Source organism: Dermacentor albipictus, chromosome 8 (genome assembly GCF_038994185.2).
Source record: "Dermacentor albipictus isolate Rhodes 1998 colony chromosome 8, USDA_Dalb.pri_finalv2, whole genome shotgun sequence".
Taxonomy (NCBI): Eukaryota; Metazoa; Arthropoda; class Arachnida; order Ixodida; family Ixodidae; genus Dermacentor; species Dermacentor albipictus.
Window position 1 is genome coordinate 116,524,207 of NC_091828.1, and position 24,776 is coordinate 116,548,982.

General features: G+C 46.0%; 1 protein-coding gene across 2 annotated transcripts in view; it reads left to right on the forward strand.

Annotated features, from left to right (window-relative positions):
• Window positions 1–24,776, forward strand: part of LOC135910349 (acid-sensing ion channel 2-like) — a 134,889-nt gene that overhangs the window by 35,978 nt on the left and 74,135 nt on the right. For both annotated transcript variants that reach the window (XM_065442405.2, XM_070524237.1), the window contains exon 2: window positions 14,981–15,037. The gene's annotated coding sequence lies outside the window, so the exon portion shown is untranslated. The remainder of the gene's footprint in view (window positions 1–14,980; window positions 15,038–24,776) is intronic.

Genomic DNA, 24,776 nt, shown 5'->3' on the forward strand with positions numbered 1-24,776 from the left:
AATGTCCCGAAACAATGCACACGCTACAAGGGAACGCCATGCCTGCCATGGGGTTCTTTTCCATGCGCATAAATGGCAGTGCTATACACGAGCGCTTTCGCAATCAAGCCCGTGCACCGGAATGCAGCCTCCGCGGCCGGGAGTCGCACTGGCGACCCATGCAGGATTAAGCAACAGGACGCAGCCACCGGACCGCCGCATCGTGTAACTTGGCGTTGATATTTAGCGTCCATTTCTTTTTATGCGAAGCATACTAGCCGCACAACCACGCTCTTCCTTGGTGCGCCGCGCGCGGCCGCGTAGCTACCATATGACGTCATAACAGCTGCAAAAGCGTAGGCTCAACTCATGCGCTCGCTTGCGGCCGCGTAGCTACATAGCCAGGTCTCAGCTCGTGCGCTCGCCTGCATGAGTTGTTTCTTCGTCTAGCCGAACCAAATATAGCCAAGCAACAGCAGTTCACCAGGCTAAACAGTGGTTCAACAACTAATATAAGGGCAAGTATGCTTCGCATCCTAGGCTTAACCTTAGCTAAGCCACAGCCATTTTTTTTTTCTTTCCAACGACAATTCAAGGCGAGGCGGGTGCGTGGTTGCTGGTCGACGTCCATTACACGGCGGCGATATGCATACAGCGCCCGCAAAAAAGAATGACAGAAAGAACAATGAAAGAAAGAAGAAAAGAAAGAAGGAATGAAATAAGGAATGAAAGAAAGGTGCGCTGCATGTGGCAGTTGTGCGGTTGCGCGCGCGCGCTTTCGAGCAAACGGTGCGCGTTGAATGCGCCGATGAAAAAAAAAAGAAAGAAAAAAGAAAACGCGCGTTTTTTTATCTTTTCTTTCTTGGGCTCGGTTTCTCGGCGATACGGCTGCAGGCGCCTGACACTGACCCAGATTCGTGCGCAATTCCGCGCCTATTTAGGCGAGGGTGGACGCGGGCAGATTATATACGAACCCTTGCGGACTGAGCTGGCCAATCGGGCGAGCCGATTAAAGCCGCAGCGGGTCAACCACAATGCATGTATACAGGGTGTTTCGGCTAACTTTGGCCAGAGCTTAAAAATATGCCGACGCAACTCTAAGACGACGCGACCATATATGCATGTTGCTCCCTATTGTACGTAGTGTGTCGCGCAATTTTTTTTTTGTATTTTGTTTAATTAGATTGTTAGTCAAGATTAACTACCCAACTTCTGAGCCAACGAAGTTAAGAAAGAAAATCCCAATTGGAAAGTTGCAGAGCGCTTTGGACAACGTCCGATTAGACAGTTTCTAACTTTCTAGCTATCAAGCATTAGCGTTTTTCAGCTTACTGCGGACACCCGCGAAATACAAAAAAAAAAATACCACGTGACATACGCGCTTGTGCGCCGTGATTGCAGCACTCCCAAACTGTCCGTGCATAGAACGAACATAGCATCTAGCAGGGCGTGCTGCCACAGGCAATAGCGCAGTGACGAAGGAGGCATTGGCTGTGCGATTTACGTCAGCGATGTGCTTCCCTCGCGGCGGTTCAAGATAGCGATAAGCAGACGCAGCGGCATCACACCCGGCTAAATGCTATGTTCGTGTGTGCGCGGTACGCTTGGGAGCAGTGCAACCATGACGCGCAAGGGAGAAGTCACGTGGTGTTTCTTTTCCTTTTTTCTTGCACTTCGCGGGCATCCGCAGTAAGCTATATAGACTACTACTTGATAGACAGACAGAAACTGTCTAATTAGACCTCTTGCAAACAGCCCTGCAACTTTCTACTCGGATTTTTTTTCTAGCTTCGTTGCTTCAGAAGTTGGTTAATTAATCTTGACTAATTATCTAATTAAGTAATATATAAAAGAGAGCGTGACACACTACATACAAAAGTGAGCAACATGCATTTGGTCGCGTCGTCTTTATTTGAAAACGCAAATAAATGGGGAATAGAAGGAGGGCGTAGAAATTTAAAAGAAAACAAGAAACACTCGCGTGCCAAAATTTTGCGGCACGTTTAAGAGTCGCGGCGCCGGTCAGAGTGATTGGAGAGCCCTTATTTCAGCGTCTATCATAGTATTTCTGCCTGTTGCTTTCGGAGGGCAAGCTCAATCAGTAAGCTAAATGAAGGACAGTGTTATCACTCCATAACGGCATTCCGACCAAATCGCAGATGCTTTAGTGGGCGAAACCGAAACTCGAACAAGAGAACCAGCGCAAAATACAGACAAATTTCGTTGAGAATAGAAGTTCATATAGGGAACACTATAAGCTTCCTTCCGTCATACACCGGTGTTTCGCACTTCAAGCAAAGCAACGAGCTAACATTGCGCGTCGAGTGAAGCAATTAAGCGTACTAATATTCAGCTTCAGTAAGCCCAATATAGCTAAATCTTACACTGCCACTCACGGATACACGGGTACAGACTGGAAGCTATAAAGCGCATTCGGGGCATTCTACTGGGAGAAATTCTAAAGACGGTTTAGTAATAACGTAAATCTCATCAGATAAAGATGCTGCGAGTCGACGGTGGGAGGAGTAAAGCTGCCCTCACCGCAGCAGACGCTCTCTCGTATCTTGCCTCGAACTGCGAACGACCTGTGCGACTTGTCGTCAACGGTATGGCGTTTCATATGAAGAGGCGAAGGAGTCGCGGTACATGCATCACCACATCTTCTTGAGACAGACAGACAGACAGACAGACAGACAGACAGACAGACAGACGGGCGGGCAGACAGACAGACAAACAGAAAAACAAATAGATAGATAGATAGATAGATAGATAGATAGATAGATAGATAGATAGATAGATAGATAGATAGATAGATAGATAGATAGATAGATAGATAGATAGATAGATAGATAGATAGATAGATAGATAGATAGATAGATAGATAGATAGATAGACCGACGGACAGACAGACAGAAAGACAAATAGATAGATAGATAGATAGATAGATAGATAGATAGATAGATAGATAGATAGATAGATAGATAGATAGATAGATAGATAGATAGATAGATAGATAGATAGATAGATAGATAGATAGATAGATAGATAGATAGATAGATAGATAGATAGATAGATAGATAGATAGATAGATAGATAGATAGATAGATAGATAGATAGATAGATAGATAGATAGATAGATAGATAGATAGATAGATAGATAGATAGATAGATAGATAGATAGATAGATAGATAGATAGATAGATAGATAGATAGATAGATAGATAGAAGGATAGATAGATAGACGGACGGACGGACGGACGGACGGACGGACGGACGGACGGACGGACGGACGGACGGACGGACGGACCGACAGACAGACAGACAGACAGACAGACAGACAGACAGACAGACAGACAGACAGACAGCCGGACGGACGGACGGACGGACGGACCGTTCTACGTACACCAAACGAAAAGCTGTGACGAAAAACTGATTGTGCCCGATGGGCCTAAGTTCAAGAAATACACTTTTAAACTGCACCCATGCAACCTAAAGCGTAGATCCTATAAGAAACATAAAAAAGACATTTGATACTACCGCTAAATTATGCTACTACTTCTATTACTACTCCAGTGGCGTGCTACTGCCACGTAATACTAATATACTAACTACTAATACTACTGCTACTGCACTACTAGCACTACGGCTACTGCCAGCCATCGTTACGACGAATTAGTTATGCTAGGCCAACTACAACTGGGCCGTCCCGCATTGAATCGAGCGTCTAGTTCTTTTATCTAAACTTGCTATGAGATGCCGGTGTCTTTAAGCGCAAAAAAGAAAAATATATTAGACACGAGAAAACTCAAGCTGCCCTCACAAAGCCACTCAATGTTTCAGAACGCACAGCGGTCGTAGTACAGCGCGGGCGACCCCGCGATTGGGTGGAGACGCGGGAATGCAAGCAACTAGCTCAAGACGCACGCACTATACACTAGGTCACCCAGAGTGGGGCCTCTCGCGGTTTTATGCGAACGGCTTGCAGCAGTCTGTACACCGCCTAGCGCACGTAGACGGGAAGCTCGAAAAAAAAGAGAAAAAGAAACGAGTGCTCGATATGCGCCGAGAAAACTGTATCACCGCCCAGCCGTACGTGCCCGGGTATGCCGGACGGCAAAAAAGCACGCACACACACACACACAACGCTCGAACATGAATGCATTAGCGTCCCGCCCCAGCGCCTTCTGTAACGTCGAGCTCGCTTCCCTTGATAACCGTCGCGCTGAGCACACCCCGTACATTTTTGCAGTCGCAAGGCACGCGGGCTATGTATTACAACAGCGATAGCAGCGACGCCCACGACGCTGGAATTCGCGCTCCTACGGTTAGTGCAGGGACGCTAAAGTTACCACAGGGACGCTAAAGAGAAAAATATTTTGAGCTTTGTCAAAAAAAGCTGCCCTAGCTACAGTACCGAAAAGAAAAACGGTTACATTGAGAAGACACTCGGTAATAAGCCAGAAAAAGGTGCAGAAACAAAATACGGGTGGCGACACCTGGCGACGCCGCCTTGAAGTTTCCGTGCTGGCTCGTCGTGACGTCACGGATTATGACGGCACCTGCTCGGGCCTATGGTTAAATACTTATCAGTATAGACGCGCTACTACATTGTATTTCAAAAAAAATCTGAGACTGAATTTACAGGTTTCAAAATTTTTTTTTTAGCCACCAACAGCCCAAGTAGGAAAAACTAATGTACTTTGAAATCTGTGACGTCACACTTAGGCGCCAGCGGCTGGGGTTCCGGAGGCAAATGCAGAAAAAAGATAACGATGCTTTGACCTTCATTTTTTGTTCTAATGACCAACCTAGCCGCTCCGCGAAATTGACGAAATATAGTTTGTGTGCAAAACGTCACTTAGTGTTCCCCTTTAGTGTCCACTTAAACCCAATGAAATACTTTGACATACCGGTTAACACTCATCAGCGACGTAATACACTGGTGGTATGTATTAACTGAAACATCAGTGCATCACGTCACAGTATTGAAGACGTATATATGGAAACTAACGGTATAAAAGGAAGTATTTTTGTTGAATGAAAACGCCAGTTCGCCCAATACGGGTGCTTAATTATGGACAGTAAGTTCTGCTGCCACTCTTGTAGCTTCTTACAAAATCCTGCACGCATTTACTTAGCTTTGATATGCCGCGTAGCAACCCTTACGGTTAGAGAAACGGAAGTTATCGTCGCTACTAATGCATTGACGTTCCATTTAACACTGGCCAGCAATGCACAAACAATTATTTAATTAATTTATGGGGTTTTACGTGCCAAAACCACTTTCTGATTATGAGGCACGCCGTAGTGGAGGACTCCGGAAATTTCGACCACATGGGGTTCGTTAACGTGCACCTAAATCTAAGTACACGGGTGTTTTCGCATTTCGCCCCCATCGAAATGCGGCCGCCGTGGCCGGGATTTTATCCCGCGACCTCGTGCTCAGCAGCCTAACACTATAGCCACTGAGCAACCACGGCGGGTAACAATGCACAAACAATATATACAGTGATGTAAGTATTAACCATGAACATCAACGCATCTCGCCACAGAATATGACGACGTAACTAAACAGGATTTCTGCTAAACAGACGTTGCTTCATTAAGTGTATTGATGTTCTAATCGACAGTGCTGAGCAACGTAAGGATACCGTGGTGGTAAGCGTTATGACTAGAACATGAATTCATTTCGCCACAGATTTCCATGACGTATACTCTCGAAACTATACAGCTAGCTGTATCCAAACTGGTTCTTGAGCACACGACTTCTGCCTTCATTACTGCTAGACTTCCGTTCCGCAATCCGGACGTACGCTCTTAATTAAATGCATCACAAAGTCAATACACGAAACCTTATCAGTTAGCTAACTTCGACCTGCAATTTATAGTGCAAGTAACATTCTCTGGGTCAAGTAAAATTCAGCTTACGTTTGCGCTATCCGCCACAGACAGATTCCACGAAGTTTATTTTCACTGAAAATAATAACCTGGTTCAGATCGGAGTGAACATAGTCCGCCAGGTGGTTTTGATTGATCCGTGCAATGCAATAATTTCTCTATTTCTTGCTTATCGGGAACTGTCCGCGGCCATAGACAAACGACGTAGAGAGAAAAATGATCGCAGGCGAGCAAGTATTATAGAGTCACGAGGCCGTTGCTTAATAATTTGCATGAAGTTAAAGCTTCTCGACTAAAATAAAATGCAGTGCTCGCAGTGGGTGCGGTCCATTCTCCGGCGCATTTCAAAGGCCAAAGCGCGCTCGTTAACACAAATTGACCTTTGTCAACTCGTAAGCGAAAGCAAGGCGTTACTCGAGGTTGTAAACATATCGCGCCACACCCGGTCGCTCGCAAACGACTAGAGCGAACTTGAAAGCTGCTCAACTGACTCCCACGCTGCATGCAGAATTTATGGACTACCGGAGAGCTCTGCCCGAACCCTCGGCCGAGGAACTGTATAACTCGGGACAGATTATAATAGATCATGCACGCATACGTATAGCGCTCACTCCGGTGGACCAGGGCCTGATGACGTCATGCTGCAGAGAACGAAGTCATGGGTTCACCTCCGGTAGGGGTCGAGCGCAAGAACGTCCGTGTAATTAAATTGAGCTATTAAATGGCAACTGCAGCGAAATTTTCAACCGCGTAAAAAAAAAACCCTGAAATTTCAGACATGAAGTAGCCTCTATGCAAAGTCGTAGACTTGAAGTACAGGTCAGTGCGTCACAAAGAGCTCGCGGAAAAAATCGATGTTTTTCATAACGAAACTGAAAATAAAGGAAACGCCGCCATTATCGCCCGGCGGAAGTGACGTACAGCGAAGAATGTGGAGAACTAGCGCCCGTGCTACCCGTGCTGTCAGCTTTCCTTGCCTGTATTCCGTTCCGGCGTATCAGCGAGCAGGTTCTGCACGTCTGCTAGCCACAGAGTTAGTAGAGAGATTTAGATTAGGGGACACAAGCCGCTTGCGTAGGCAATAACTAGGAGCCACGCCACTGCGCAGGCACAGACCCCTACGTCTCGGCCTGCGCACGCGCAGTGCCGTCGCCCCTAGTTCTCGCGTACGCAAGCCCACTTGCGTCCCCTGATCTAAAACTCTCCAGTATGCTTTGTTTGTTGCTTCGTGCGCTGTAACAACGCCGTTGCGCGCTCGCGATGTTCTTTTTAATGCGAAGTATGTTCTCCGAGTTAATGCGTAGTGTATTCTCCGCACGAAATGTCTTGCTGATTGCACTATCGGACATGATCACTCGATAACATCGCCCTTGAATACAAATTACATTTGAATGTTACGTTTGGTTATTGCGCGCCATCGCGGCTTATAGTACTTATAGTCATTCCATGAAAGCGTTTGCCAAGCAGATCTTTGCTGGGAAAGTGACTGCGCTGTTGAAATGTAGCTTGCGCAGCTTCGTCAACTGCAGTTTACACGCTTTGTGCGCGTTGGCTGGTCCGCGTCGCACTTGGCTGCTGGGCCGCAGTGCACGCTTTCGCTCTGAAAGATGGGCCAGGAAAGATGTGTTCGGCCTTCCTCTACTCAGCGTTGTGTGCTGCACAGCCATTGTTGGCGTCCGAGTACGCACCCGACGACCGCGCAATGCATCGGCATTCTTGCAACAGCCTCAAATCCCGAGCGCGACAGGAAGAACGCACGCCGTGAGATATGCACGCCAACTTGCAAATCATGGGTGAGCAATGCGCCTGGCTGCGTAGGCGCAACATGGCGCAACTGCGAGATCAACAGTTGCGTACGGTTCTTCAATATTCGCCATTTCCGCATCGCTACCGCTTTGCCGCCAGGTGCACAGGTCATCTATTTAATAGCTACTATTAATAGCTGGCGCGATTTAATAGGTGCTAATATAAGAAAATTAGGCAGTTACCGGCCCTGCGACTTCGCCAAGTTTACTTTGAGGGCATACGCTCGGCATTTATAGTCAATTTAGCCCAAGTGAAATTCCGCTGCAGTTGGCCTTTAAACTAAATCCCATACGATGGAATTTAGTCCAGCGCTGCAACACAGCGTCCCCCGTAAGTCCACTGTTCAGTTTTGCGAAGTCTGTCTGTCCGCACGTCCGTCCGCTCATCTATCTATCTATCTATCTATCTATCTATCTATCTATCTATCTATCTATCTATCTATCTATCTATCTATCTATCTATCTATCTATCTATCTATCTATCTATCTATCTATCTATCTATCTATCTATCTATCTATCTATCTATCTATCCTGCCGGCCTGCCTATGAAGACAGATATCCGCCTATGATCGTCAGTCTGCATCTGTCCGCCTGTCTATATCTGCATATCTATCTGTCCGTCCAGCTGTCAACTTTCGCCCACGCGATGACAACCGTTTCTTCATCGAGTCGTTTCGAATGCATTGGGGCGAACGCCTTTCGTCTAACTAGGCACTTCAGTCTAACCACGTATACAGCACCGCGCCTCAAAACGCCTTTAGTTCCCAAACGCCTAGCGTGCATATCAGTTTCATCTCAATGAAACGAGGCGGCGCTACGGTCTGGCACGAATCGGTGCTCCGGCATAAACAACCAGGAAGCGGAAGCATATTTCCTCGAACAACATCATTTCCTGGCCGCACGCAGAGTGAGCGGGGGGTGGGGGGGGGGGGCAGAAAACAACGAAACAATGTATCGGTTCATTACTCGATGCACGATCGTTAAAAACTGCGCTTTGTGCAGGGAACTAAATGCCTCTGTGGCCTCCTTATTGTGCCAGTATTGCCGGACAGCGCCTTATCGACAAGGGCGGGCGCCTCACTTGGAGGGCGCGCCACTTTAATTTTACTATTCACTTGCTGCACTTACTGCCTTGTGGCTTGTTCTGCAAGATGGGGTGCACCAAAAAACACACACAAGAAATAAAAAACGTAGAGGGCATCTCGAAGTAGGGTCTACTCAGAACAGCGATGTCAATTTTGTCCGATGACATTGCAAGGACGCCGACAACAACGCTTCACACGCACGTTTCACAAGTTGTTGTCGCACAGCTTCACATGTTTCACACAGCTTTTCTTTGGAAAACTGTCAAATTCCGCAAGCTTTGTTGCTTTGCGCCTGTGAGAGAGGGCGTATACAGCCACTTTGTGAGCCAATCTGAGCTTTTATGATTTCACGATGTTCATCCGGTCCAAATTAAAGTATGCCTACGTGGTCTGGGACCCCTAAATACTCAGTGCAATGTCAACTCTCTTGAACGAATTCAAAAACAAGGTGTCCGGTTTGCATACAATAAGTTCTCTAAAACTTCAGTCATCCTCAGAACTATAGTGAACTCTAACGACGTCCTTTTTATTTTTACTTCAAGAGTGGAAAAGGGAAACTACGTGTTGAATTTATTCGTCCACTAATTAACAAAATGTGAGCCGGAGACCCTTCGCCACATGTAGTTCTCCTTGTAACCAGACAAACTCGACACCACCGTCAGCACACCCTTTGCAAAAACTGACATATTTGCATACACTCGTCCACACATAATTAATTATTGGAAGTGGTTAGACTACGTAGTACAATTTGTCACTGAGCATTGTTAGCATTGCTCGTACTTCGAAAATCTTATCAGTTGCTTTTTGTTGATGCGCTTTTGTATTTTATGTGTTCCCTGCTGTGACCTCAAGTCTGATGTGCGCAATCAATAAACAAATTTATTTATTTATTTATTTACTTTTTATTTATTTATTTATTTATTTATTTATTTATTTATTTATTTATTTATTTATTTATTTATTTATTTATTTATTGGGCAATATGGCGGCATTTGATCGTGTCCATAATAGTACTTTCGGAATACAATTCTACGAAGATATGATGGCGATAAAGGTAATTCTGATAATACTTGCGACAGGCGCCACCAAATTTGGACGAAGATCCGTTAACACCGCTGTTTCTGTAATATCATACGCCTTTGCCGTTTCAAGTGCCTACATTTTCGAGCGATTAATGCGTGGTTATTGCAACTATAGCACCTAGATGTGGACCCTATGCCACGCAAAAAGAGGTCGCGAAAAAAATGCAATGCGTTTGCAAGCGGGAAAGCAGGAGCAACAGCAGCCGCAGCAGCCGTACTCTGGCCAGCAGACGACAGATCGCAGCAGGAGATTAGCTGTCCGACCGCCATTCCTTGTATACGCTATACAGACGAGCTCTGATTAGCGGAAGCCGGACATTCAAGGTAGCAGGTGTAGCAGCGACACATTAAACCACGCTCGTCGAGGTTACGGCGCAGCGATGTGGAGGGCATTCTCAGGCAAGGCGAGACGAAAGCAAAACGACTTTCAAGAAAACAGCAGACGGCAAGAGAGAATTCCACGGCGTTTTGTCGGGCCTTCGTAAGACGTGAGATTAGTTAGGCACGCGTGGGGCCAACTGCTATAGTCACAGCGTGCGAGTGCGGCGTTCAGCGCTTTCGAAAGGAATGCTGCAACGGCTACTCTTCGCGCGTGTTTAAAGCTCGTTGATATTTAAAAAAAAAAACAGGAACGCGGCGGAAAGAATGGCCTCGGACAAGATTACGATGCCGATAGCGCGACACGTTGTAGCAGACGACGTGGGAACAAGCAGCTGCAGATGTCGCGTTCCAGTTCGTGGAGGCCCGAAAGCTCGCCTCAGCAACTAAAAGAGAGTTTCGACATGCTCTAAGGCGTGTCGCTAATTATTCCACGATAACGTAAACGGGAAAGGCTCGGAAGCATTACTGCGGGCTGCCGGCCGCCACGTCTGGCTTTGCATTATAGGCGCTTCTCACGCGCCCTATGCGGAATACCTACTGCGTCGAAACGGGGCGGCGATATATTGTCCCTTAACCTGGGTGAGCTCACCAGGTTTTAATTTATCTATCGCAGTCTAGCATTCCACCTATCTTTATATCTATAGTTACTTATACGAGTAAAAACGCCGCTTTTTTACTCATCAATACTGTGAACTTAATACATGCAGGAAGGAAAGCATAGGAGAGGCTCAGTGCTAAGCGTGCGTAAACTCACGGCCTGACTGGCTTTATACGAGTAAAAACGCCGCTTTCTATGCGAAGCATACTAGCCGCGCAACCACGCTCTTCCTTGCTGCGCCGCGCGCGGCCGCGTAGCTACCATATGACGTCATAACAGCTGCAAAAGCGGACGCTCAACTCGTGCGCTCGCTTGCGGCCGCGTAGCTACATAGCCGGGTCTCAGCTCGTGCGCTCGCCTGCATGAGTTGTTTCTTCGTCTAGCCGAACCAAGTATAGCCAAGCAACAGCAGTTCACCAGGCTAAACAGTGGTTCAACAACTAAAATAAAGGCTAGTATGCTTCGCATCCCGGGCTTAACTTTACTCATCAATACTGTGAACTTAATACATGGAGGAAGGAAAGCATAGGAGAGGCTCGGTGCTAAGAGTACGTAAACTCACGGTCAGACTGCCAGAAGTGCGGCCGTAATGAAGCTTCGCCTATTTCGCTCTGGCGGCATTGCATTCCTGCATGACTTGTCGCAGCATATACACCATGGCCGCCGTATCGCGTTCTCCTTCGTGACAATGCAGCATGCTGCTCGTTTCTAGAGCTGTGTCAGGAAGGATTTCGTTCGTCTGCTTCGAGCAGGTATTCGACTTCGTATTCGAGCCTCCAACGGCCAGGCAACGGATCGGCATTCTTGCAACAGCCTCAAATCCCGAGCGCAACAGGGAGAACGCACGCCGGGGGAAACGCCCGTCAACTCATAAATGACGAGCGAGCAATGCGCGTGACTGCCCAGGCGAAACATGGCGCAACTGAGAGATCAACAGTCGCGTACGGTTCTTCAATAGAGACTTTGAGCGTGTCCGCCATTCCGGCAAACGGGTGTGGTTTGGGCAGATTACCCGATGGTCGGGAGCGTAAACGTGAACGGCCGGAGCGCTGCAGCCGCCTGGTGGCGTAGAGCTCAACCAGACAAACACAGAGCTGAAATTGCAGTAACATACTGTATCCTGCTTCACTGCTGGCGTAAATTTTCGGCAGCGGCGTAATTGTGAACACGATTACGCCGCTGTAGAAAATTTACCCCATCAGCGAAGCAGAATATAGTAACTGGCGCTGTGTTTATGTGGTGGAACTTCGCACCACCAGCTGGCGCCACCAATCTGGCCACTCATTTTACGCACCCGCTCATCCGGCAAACCGCCCGCGCTTGCCGGAATACCGGTATTTGCCATACCCGCATCGCTGCCGCTTTGCCGCCTGTTGCATGCGTCGTCTGCATGGGCGCTGTTTAATCGCTGTTAATAACAAAATTAGGCAATTACCGGCCCCGCGGCTTTACCAAGATTACTTTGAGGGTATACGGTCGGCATTTATAGTCAGTTTTGTTGCGGTTGGCCTTTACTCGGTATATACTAATTAATGCACCAGTGAAACACGACGTATGCTTTTGAGCTCATTCAGAATGGGTATACTGATAGCTGTCTTTACAAGAGCCTGTTTTTACACAAGTCATATATACAAAATAAGCGAGTCGTGTCTGCAGTGATCTGTGGGGATTGTATGTCACATGCCTAATGTGACACCTACATGCCGAATTTGTAAGCAACAGCTATAGTATGTGTAGAGAAAGCTTCATGTAAAGAGGAAACGGAACTGGTTCAGCGGGGCTGTTGGGGATGGATTAACCCATCTTAATTGGGGCTGGGTTAATTCATGTTAACTAAATCACTGCATTCTGGTATCCTATTTCACGGCAAAATGATAAGCACAATTTTTTCCGCAGGTTGAGAGGGAAGGGAGGTTTGATATGGCCTTCATTTGTTCCACTTGCTGTGCGATGGTAACTGGTTAATATAAATAGAGCACAACGTTTCTGAACATCTTTAGCGCAATCTATTGATGTGGTGTGATGTAGGTCCCATATACTGCGCATTCTAACCGTAAGCAAACAAATGCGTTGTATAACAAAAGTCTATCTGTTGGTGATGCAGGCGAAAAGCTCCGGCACTTCAGCTTCATTTGACAGTCGCGATTGTCAAGGTGTAATCTTATGTACTAAGAACCGCCGAGTATGACGGCAATCTACGTATGCACACAGTCGTGGGAACATCTTACTACAGGCACAAGCAACCGGCTTTCTAAGGGAAACAAAATGCGCGACAAAAAAGGTGCTGAAATGCGTTATACCAGTTATTTTGCTTGTGTGGGCTCTCCTAAAACTTACACACTAAGCCAGTGTCAGCATTTTCCCATACCATCCGTCGTAGAAGATGTGCAACATCAGTGAGTCTTCTCTCTCGTTTGCAAGCCTGTTGACACACATATCATATTCAACTATGCTTGTGCAGGCGAAAATTTCTCGATTTTTCTACGCACCAGCTGTGAGTGAAAAAAAAAAGACATTGCGCACTGTGTAAGGATAGGTGAAAATAAGTCTGAGCGGCACCTGTGTTCAGTGAAAATTTTCATCTATCCGTCCCTAGTGCTCAATGTTTATGCCGTCACAGTTGGCGCAACCAAACATTTTAAAAGCTCCGCATGTTCGGCTGATTATAGAGCATCACAGTGTTTTGCATAAATACTGAGATATGCAATAGGGCACAGCATAAAATATAAGGCAAGTTCACGTAGGTGCGCAATAGATGTTGTTTTCGTTTATGAAGTTATGCTGAAACTTGGGCTGACAGTCAAGCACAGAAATGCTTGCTTTAAGGTATTCCTGGCGCTTCTAACCGTTACCAAAAGCTGTTTTCAGCTTATTACTGTGGTCATTATTAGATTAACAGACTCAGATGGGCTAGTTGGTTGCTGGCTTGATGAAACATGATTATAACGGCGCGATTTGAGGACAGGACACAGAAAGTATGCTCATAGGACAGTCGCCGATCCTGTCCTGTGTGCATTCTTTCTGTGTCCTTCAGAAGAACTCCACTTTGGCCTAGTTGGTGTTTACTGCATATCACATTGACGGCAAATAAAGACGGGGACAGCGGAAGAGCACACAAAAATGACAGGGGCGGTGTCCTGTCCTCAAATCGCGCCGTTATAATCATGTTCCATCAGGTCATGGTTAGGTTGTGCAACGTGTTTCTCACGTTTAATGAAATGATAGCTTTCCTAGCCACTTAAAGGGCCCGTGACGCGGTCTCAGTTTATCAGTTATTGTCAGTTTAACATTATAACTGGGAGTACACAAGCCAATGTGAATTACAAAAAAAAACCTAGGCTTTCAGCGCACATTTGAACTTGAAATTTCAATTTGAAGTTGCTGCCTCTATGCTTCTCCCATCGAGAGCGGCCACTATACTTTGGCAAAAATTGTGCATGTCAGGAACTATTGCACCACTGCTGTGGCTATATACTGCTTCGAAACAGTCCGAAACCACATTTGATGCCTTGCTCAAGCACACACTCTGGCATCCAGTGACGGAGTAAGGGCACTGCCATTGAAATGTGATCGCATATATTTCATTCACGTTTAAGAGCAGCACAAACCAGAGAGTCTCTGCAGAAACTATCTCGGACTTCCCATTGAAACACACACGTGAAAACAAGAGGCGTCGCTACCGTGATGTATTTCCGGTGCTTGTAGTGTACAGACGCATAGCCTTCAAGATTGGCTTCCATTACTCCAAAGAAGCCTTTTGTGCGATTTTGGTTCGTCAGCAGTTAGTATTGCAGATTGCTGTGCGATTGAACTGAGAAGTTAAAAAATTCAAATACAAATTTTCTTCAGCGCCAAATGCGGTCACATTTTGCCAGTTTGCTGTGAGATACCTATGTTTAAAATTAACATGCAATGCATAACTGTAGCTAAGAAAATTTGCGTAAAGGTCCCTTTAATGTTTCATATTCTACTATGCCCATCTTTGCAGGCACTTACGGGAGTGCAAGCAGGAAAATGAAGTAGACATTTTGTTCCGGGGTAGAGAAGCTCTGCCATGTTAAGTGATATGCAAACTCTTTTTTTCTTTTATTTTGTTATAGAAGCAGTGCAACTTGAGATTCAATCTACATTTCCACTGTTTACTCTCTTAGGCAATGAAGCATCCCAAGCTTCCCAAGTGTCGCCTTTGCTGGGACTGCCACCACCTCGTAAGCAATAGTTTATGATACTAATACTCTTTGCTTACATTTGATGTTATGGATGTGCTTAAAGGGAAGCTGAAACACTTTTCGAAAAAAATGAGTTCTCTGCGGCATTCTACAGTTTTGAGTCCCCTGAACACGAATATCTCGTTCAAAAAGGGCGGAAACAAGCGCAAGCGGCTGTTTTTTCATGAAAACGCGCACCAGCGCCTCAGGGTATCGCGCGAACGCCGCTGTTGCCCGTGATTGGTCGGAGCCGCTGTGACGTCAGTGGCGGCAGTCGCCGGTCGGCGCCGCCGTTTGAGAGCGTAGCACGCTGTTCTGTTCTGGCTGCATAGCTGGGTTGTAAGCATTATGGAACGTTCTCGCTCTCTCGGACAGATTGTATTTTCGCCGTACATGTTCGAACCGACAGCCGATACGGAAAACGATGGCGGCAACGGCGGCAACGACGATGTTGAGTGTGCCAAAAGCGAGAGCGATGTGTACACCTTCTCGCGCGCTGGAAATCTTAGCTGTTACGTATGCTTTTTTTTTTCATGTAGCTGCACGTTCCAATGACGGGAGAAAAAATGCGCTAAAGTGTCACTGGGAACTTGCTGCTGGAAGAATGCCGAAGCACTAACTTCTCATTAGATTGTAAACACGGGTACAATTCCGCGATGTCAAGCACCTTGCCGCTGCTTGTCTGAAGTCCCGTGGTTTTCTGAGCGTTGATACACGATCGCGAACATAAGTGCCGCGTTTCAAAGCGCGCACATGCAGTGCTGCGAGGTACAGTCATGGAAGTTGCTTATCATACACATCCAGATCGAGATGGTCAGGGGGATTATATGTGCACTATTCAGAATATGGTTCGACGACTTTGCGATTGTGGCTCGAACAAGAATCGGTATGCGCGCTCCATGCTAGTGTTGACATAAAGATATTAGGCAGTTTTAGCACCGCCGTGTGGTAAACATGATAACTGCAACCGTACGTCGAATGTCACTAGGCAAGCCTATACTCAAATTTATACCTCAGGTGCAACGCTGTGGAAGCTACGCACGAAGTCCGGTTACCAAAATATATTACTGCGCGCGTTTCCGTCTATGGTTCGCAGCGTGCCAGCGGCATTTGCTCGCGCGAGCATGCACGTGAAGCTGCCGCGACGGGCTGCAATTAAAGAATGCCGAAAAGAAAATTGATTTAAAAGAACGTGTTAGCAGCCGTATAAGTACACGGATTGTTTCTATGGGTAAATTCTTTTTTTTATTAAGAACTGAGCTTATACATGAAAAGTTTTCTCAAAAATCGGGTCAAGAAACACCGAACTTTTTCTAAGTGCGAATGCAGCCACTGCAAGAAGTATCTCAAGCCTCCACAGCGTTGCACCTGATGTATGAAACGGAGTATAGCAACGCTAGCAACAACGCGTTTCCGCATTTGTCGTAAGGCTATCCAGCTATCGCGGAAATGGTCCGAGCACAGCACAGTTGATTTCGTCGGCACGAACTTCTCTCCTCACCGCACTGCGCTGCAAGCTTCTTGTGCTTCGGGAACCTGTGAAACACCACATAGTCTCGCCCGCGTGTGTTCGCGCAGCCGATTGCTGCACAGAACGAGGGCATGTTGGGCGCCCTTGGCTGTAGGCACTCACGCAGCACAGAAGGAAAGAACAGTCTACGAAAATCGCAAAACAAACGTGAGCGGCGGCGGCGGCAAATCTCTCGTAGCGTAGTTCAGTAAAGCGCAGGACGGAAGGAGGCATGCCAGCGCATGCCAGCACGCCGGTCCGGCAGCTCGGTCCCCGCCAGTGACGTCACTCTCGCCGGTTCTCTCCTCTGTTAACCTCCTCACCCGGCGCTCCGGGAAGCGATGGGGGCGTGTCCGCGGGGGTGATTTAGAAAGCGATTTCTGCCCCTTATATTAACAAAACGAAGAAAAAAATTGCGGAACCGTAAATTATTAGGTCTGTTCTTCCCAATCCCAGAAATTCATGGAAATTGAAAACCGCTTCAGCTTCCCTTTAAGCCATAATGTGAATTCAGGGTTTACAGGAACTGTGCCACGTCATACCAGCTTTTGACTCAGCTGTCTGCTGACGTAGGTCAGAAAATCGCAGGTTAGAAAGGTGCAATGCATTGGTGCAACTTTCAGATATGTAGGTACTGGAACTATAAAAAAAGAAATAAAGGGACTGAATTGCCTTACATTTGTGCAGACAAGCAGGCCACTGCCGCCACATTCATCGGCATCAGTGGTGCTGGCTGGCACTCACGGGGCTAATTTTGTAACTGAATGACTGCTGTTGCTTTAACACCCTCGTGACCGTGCCTATACCTATCGATAGCATGGTGTCGATGGTTACAAATTCAAATTTTGCCGCTCTTCGAGCAATGATGATGATGATGAGGAGGAGGATTTGTGGCTAATGAAACCTTTCTAACCGGTGAACTCACTATTAGCGTCCTGGCACTTCTGGACAGCTAGCGCTATCTAATGGATTAAAAAGGAACTATTTAATCAGTTTCGTTTGTATGTTTTTTTTTCTACCACGCCGGGATATCGAAAGCGCCATCGTAGTTGGGGGTGACGAGCGCTCGTGGTTTCGGAAATGGCGTCGACGTTCCGCACTGCGGCTCCACAGAAACGGCGAATTTCGGCGGATTCCGATGCGTACAGGCTCGAATTTCCGGATGATGGTCGTAGCACAGACTTGGAATACTTGGATTCGACTTCGACTTTAGCGCAGACGACGAAAGTGCGTCAAACCGCCCCGGTATACGTCAACAGGCACCCGCGGGTGATTTTCGCTTTCTTCTCGGACCGTTTCATGGCTGCTGCGCATTGACCTATGAATAGGTCAATGCGCATTTATAAGTCATCCGGCGTGTTCCAAAGGTCGCAGTTCTTACCAGCAGGGTGTCAACGTCGTTCGAGTGGGACAGAACGGTGGGATCAATGGCTGGCGGCCGCGCAGAGGGTTGACATTAGACATTAGCATTGTTGAAAACATTAGCTCCCGGTGAGGGCTAATGTTTTCGTATGTATCTGAAGAAATTTTGTACAAACAGAGCGTATATTTGCATGATCATTGTATATGACTCTTGTGTTGGAAATGTACGTTTCGATTTTTTTGTTCATTTAGTGCAAAGCAGCATTGATGTCTTCATCGATCTTTCTTTCGTTTTTGCCAAATTTTCTTGTTTTAATAATGTTTTTCATACTATTTTTAATAAACGTGTTGATTGAAATTAATACCGTTGGAAAGATAATTCGTTTCTCTACAATTTGATACCATACCAAATAAATGCATAAAGCATTTTATTTGAGCCAGGAAAAAAAATATTTACTATAGTCGGATACTAAAGTCTGCAGTGAAGCCCCGCCCACACCCTCATAACCGCCAGCCACTGTTCCTCCGCGAGGCTGCAAATATAGTTCGTACTGCAAACTTTCTCTGTTATCTAAATAAGGCGTTACCCATAAAGGTAAGGTTATTATTGCGTAATTTTATCCGTTTTCACTCGCCTATTATAGTGGAGCGGTGAAAGCCTAATTCTTTATTGACCTGAAATAAAACGCTTGCTTCAGTGCAACTATTTATTGCCAAGTTTCACTTCAGTTGGCAGTGAAGTTTCTTCAGTAAAACGGGCTCAGCAATGAAATGGGACTGTACCACGGACTTTCGAAGAGTGAAATGCTCAGACTCCATACACTTTGTCCATATCTATTGCACACCTCATTGCTTCCACCCATGAAAAGACTGCGGAGCTCCGGAGGTATGAAGTACGGCGCCATTTTGAAAATGTCGCATGACGACGATTTTGTTTGCTTCTGTGATTGGCTGGCGGAGTAACACAACTCCGTGCGGACCGTGTGCCGTGGCTGCTAACTGCTGTTCTTTTTTTTTAAGTTTTGACCTACTATATATAGATCACTCGAAAACTACCGATTTTCCCGCGGTCACGAAAGTGACAAAGGGGCACTAAAGAGAACAAATAAATCAGTTTAGATTGAGAAAGTATTTTTCATGAAGTGTACCTTGGTAGATTTCACGGCAGATCAGTTCAGCGAAAGCCTGAAAGGTAGAGGATAAGTTTATGAAAGAGATAAATTAACATCGACCTGCCTTGTTGCCTTTCTTGTAGCTTGTACTATCGGCGTCAAATGAAAGTTGAACAGCGGAGCGCGTGGCCCAAGCATAAGTGAAGATATAGTGCGCGCCGTCCAGTCATCACCATTGACAGGCGCGCACATCCGATTTGGCCGCACTGCGCGATCCCCCTCTAGTGAGATAATTTCGCTTCTGTCCTGGTTCTTACATTTGAAAGGGAGGAAGCAAAAAATAAAAACGAAGGTAAAATATTGCAGTTTACGGCGAGCCTTGTCGCACAGATCGCCGAAGCCACAAGTGCTGTCAGCGCGAATAGCGATGTGCGTGGTGCAGTTTGCACCGTCATCGCCTGCACCGCGCGGGCGAATCTACCTTGCGATGACGGTGCACGGTGCGGGCGATGATGGTGCTGGGATGACTGGACGGCGCACACTATATCTTCACTTATGCTTGGGCCACGCACTCCACTGTTCAACTTTCATTTGACGCTGATAGTACGTTGCCGGGGTGTATATCGTGAAAGCAGCTGCCTATATGCAGATTCTTTTGTATTTTTTTAACATAGATGCACATATATATTTGCAGATATGTAGAATAATTTCTAAAAAAAGAACGTTTCCTGGTGGCAACTTGTGTTTATTGTACACTACCATGAACACTACCATGAAATTTGTTATATTTGTGTGTGTGTGTATGTATGTATGTATACGTATATATATGTATACATTTGTGTGTGTATATATATGTGTGTATGTATATTGCTTTTGCATTCTTGTGATATGTGAGATTGAGTCTGTGTTAAATAATGTGGAAGATAACAGATTGTAATTGTATAACGCAAGTTATTTTACACAACTGTATTACAACTAATTTTTATAACATGAATGTATCTGCATATATTTGTTTAAAATGCTGTTACATCCACACTTTATGCGTGACTGTGTTGCACACCAGCCGCTACCGTGCCTGTCTGGGAGACCGGAGCTTTGTCAAGCCGAAGAAATTTTGGCTTTTTGTCCGGCTTTCCCTTTTTCACCTTGTATTCAGTGGTGAAAGTAAAAATCATGATGATGATGATGATAAATAATGGCATGGACAATGACAAAGCTGGCAACAAATAATGGGCATGCCATTGTCCACCCAATGCGGTGTCACGGTAGGGCTTCCGACGTAGGTCCATTGTTTCTGCCATTGTTTGCTGGAGTTGGGCCACACGTGGCCCAATGCTGTTCTGCTGCTAATTTGCATACACCACCTCTGCCATCGGCAGGCCCACTATAAATAGGGAGTGAGCACGATTGCAAGACTAAACCATATACGAACCCTGCTAGCCCTGTCATGAACATATATGCTTTCTAATCCATGAATAAATGCCATGCGTTTCAACATCATTGCGTAGAGGAAAAGTCATTACTTGATCATGTGCAATGCATGACTCAAACAAAGCTGAATTCAGCCTCGTGCTCGGCGTTCAGAGAGGCGTGGCTCGGCAGTGCGTCTGTTATCAGAGCAGGAGTGCTTGCGTTTCAAAGTTTACTATGGCTATGGTAGGCAATATTCATCGAAATCAAATCGGTGCTCATTATGAGAGTGCAGTTTGTTGCAGAAATTTCACGCTTGCTCGGCTGTGGCGCCCCTGCATTCGACTCATTGGGTCCAGAAATATTGTGAAGAGATTCGAGCAGCGAGGCAGAGGGATGTGCCAACCCTTCTGACCACGGTGGAACGTGTCTCATAGGAAGCGCTGGATGCCACAACCATCGACAAGTGCGGTGGGCTCAAGCGCAGCAGGGCCAGTCTCGGGAGCCACCAGACGGGGCCGGTGCAATGAACTCTAGCAGGGAGGTCATTTCTGTACTCTAGCGCTCAAACCATGCCCAAACACGTATCTTCTGCAAATCAAATGGTTCCACTATGAATAGTCAGCAAGCTCGATTGCAAAATTAGACCGCGAGACCCCCACAAGCTGTACCATACAAACATGCAAGCTTTCTAATGCAGGTGTACCAGTGGTCTGTACTCACAGGTATGATGTATGCATTACCAGTCCTGAACGTGCCATCTAGTTAGATGGCCCAACTGGAACGAGATCATCGCGTTGCCCTCCGACTAATGCTTGGATTACCTTGTGAGGCACAATCTGTTGCATTGCTCACTGAAGCGTATCTGTTAACCCTGAGGCTGCAAGCAGAACAGAGAGCTCTCTATCATACGAGGTATCTGCAGTGCGCATCGAATGGCCAATCGGTCCTTCGTCTGATTCACCGCTCGTTTTCTCACATGGGAAAAATGGTGGCACTATTTATGGACATTTCTGGCACTTCTGAACAGGCTGCTTAAGTTACGCCTCTGAAAGAGATCACCACACATGGGTTCCCCATTTATCTCACAATCTCAGACATACACAGCAAGTCTGATATGCCAGTTTTGAAAAGATTTCCAGATTATCTCCAAGTGTTCACATATGCACACATACACAGCGACAGTCAAGGCGCTTCTGCAGCATTTTTCTGCCCTTTGACTCAAGTATGACGTACATTTCATCTACCCCATCCAGCCTTGTCAACAACTGTGGAGCTAGCTAGCAGCGATTAATGTTGCACTGAAATACATGCAAGAGGAAATTACCATCTTTACAGACTCCCGTGCTGCTCTTAGCAGACTGCACACAGTCAGGCTGATTGTCCAGTTGTGCGCAGCGTTACCGACTCTGCCAACAAAAGTGCATCACATGGGGTATCTCTCGATCATTGTCCAATGGATACATAGGTGTTCCGTGTGGATACCTTCACACATAGGGATCATAGATAATGAAGAGGCTGATCGGCAGGCTTCAACTTGTGCTCATAATGACTGTGTTTGCCCTGAAATCTTGTGCAAGCTTGATGACACTCGTATGCTGATTCAACGACGCCTACTCAAGCAGCATCCAACACTTCACAAATGGAACGTTACCGTACCCTGTTCGCGGTTGAGGCTTCCCTCGTCGCACTAGAGCACAACTGCTCGAGCTAAGGGTTGGCTGTGTGAACAGGTGTGAATGTTTATACCGACATGGATGTGTGGCCAGTTTATTGTGTATGTCTTGCGGTTGCTGCGATACGCTTTAGCACCTGCTTTTGGCCGGAGTGTCCCGCTTTCATTGTGCAACGCACGTCGCTAGTGAAGGTCTTTCACCTCCTTGGCCTGTGGTATACGACACTCAACGAATGTTTGTACCCCAGTGGTTCATCGCACTGTATTTTTCTAAACGTAACGAACTTAGCTTCACGTTTGTACCGTGTCTGTTTTCGGATGACGGGATTGCACACCATTGCTTCTATTTCGACATCCATTAGTGGCGTGACCCTAAGTGACTAGCCCTACTGTGTGTTCTGTTAAATTATTTCATACTTATCTCGCTCTTTCTTTCCTCTTCCCATCTTGCATTTGTTTCAGTCTCCTTTCTGAAGAGCAGGCAGGTGTTGTGCCCATTCTGGTAGCAGCTATTGCATCTGCTCCTCGCTTACGCTCTTTTGTCTAGTGTATAGATGTTTTCAACAGCGCTCCTATCCTGAAGTCTGATACTTATCTTGCTCTTTCTTTCCTCTTCCCACCCCTTCTTCCTATCTTGCATTTCTGTGTTTCTGTCTCCTTTCTGAAAAGTAGGTAGCCATTGTGCCCCTTCTGGTGGCAGCAATTGCCAGCCTGTTCCTGGCTTTCCCTTTTTCTGTCTAGTGTATATACATTTTCAAAAATTAATTTGTGCATTTGGTTATGCCATTTGTATACCCTAGTGCCCATACACCTTCTGCAGAACACACAAGACATTTCACATGCCCCACTGTGTCCGTTAGTCTGCCCGAATTTTTTTTTTCAGCAGATGCATGACCTCACCCCACTGCGACTATCTAAGCACCTTTTTGTGGCCATTTTCCATCATGCAATTGGCAAATGAATATTAACAACTTCAGTCATTTTAGTGCACAGCCTCGCTGTTTTTGTTTCTCCTTCAAGGCTTCAGACAAATGACAAAGCAACGCAAGCACAAAGCAAAACTTGCTATCGCATGTAAAACTTTGAGTGACTGCACATTTTCGAGCATGTAGGACACACGAAAAGTAAAATTGAAGCACCTCCATTTGCTGTGGCTCATATTTTTTTTTTTTCGGCGGATTTTTTTCACAAATCTGGAGGCCCACTAGATGTGGCAAGTCAGTGAAGTTTTGAAAACATGCACATAACAAAAGAAGAGTGCAACTTGACGCATTCTCCATGCAGAAATCGGACATTTATTCAAAACTCTTGCAAATCTGACTCACACCATTGCCGTTCAACGGCACACAAACATATCAGTGAGAAATCATTCCCGAAATTTTTGAAATGAGAAAAAATGAAAGCAACAACTGCGCCGTTCTCAACAAATGAAGCACAATTGCCATCACATAGAAAGAAGATGAGTCACGAAAATAGCTTGCATCATTTGTATGTCCAATAAAAACTGCAGTTGCCACTGAAGCACAGTCTAATCTAGCGTTTTTGTTTGCCCATCTTTTTCTCTGTGCCTGGCGTTGTACTTCAAGAACATTCCAACATGAACACCAGACAACTAGTCTGGCTCGCCACCTTGCTCCACTGTTCTCGGCTGTAACTATACCAGCAAGAGGCTTAATCCAAGATGCATTCTCATAGCTTACAGTGTCGGCAGTGGCAGTTAGTGACAAGCGAGGATACAGGCATACATATTGAGCAACACAACAGTTGGAGGGAAAAAGTGTATAACTAAAAAGTATACCTTGGTGCCACACTTCTGAACTCTACCTCCACAGATAAATTTTAAAAAATCTAGAGTACATCAAAGATAAAGATGTTTGCTGTCATTGAAACCTGCAATAACAAGAAATCAGTTGTGAACCTACTTGTTAATCTTCACTTGATAAAAGCAGTGCATATGTCTCCTCCAACAGCAACATGTACTGCTGGGCTAGTTGTTTCATTATGACAGCAACCAGTGCCAGAGAACGCAAGGGACAAGCAAGGAGACTAAAACAATTGCATGCTTTTTTTTTCGTCTTCTTACTTGTCCCTCAAGTTTTCTGGTGCCATTTGCTGCCTAAACAGCCTTTTTACCTTGCCAAGTCCGTACTTTAAAGCCAAGCTATAGCCCACTATGCCTGCAGCTTCGCCACAAGTATATTTTCTGCAGCACGATGCACAAAAGCGTAATAGTGTTTGTGTCATACGAAACATCCAAGAAAAATTGTTCCGAATTATACTGGGGGCGGGGGGTTCTGCAAACAATGACTAAATGATCAAGAGCGGCAACTCGGGCTTAGCACAGGTAGCAGCTGACAATTTGGGTTTGAGCAAGAAAGAGTGTCTACATAACTTTTCACATCTGGTGCAGCTTCATTATCAATAAGTTGACGTTGCAATCTCCACTGATAGTATGCCTGGCGTGTTCAAATTTATCCCGTGAATTGAACCGATAAGCAAGAAATTCAAGTGCAAAACTTATCGAGCGGCTGTCTGCTGGCCTACACTTTTCTTTTTTTGTCATGTATATTAGGGCAACCACAAAGACAGCCATTCTGCGACACAATTACGAAAGTGCCGAGACTCTTCTCAAGACCCAGAAATTTCAGTACTCCAGCTTTGCCTTGACCA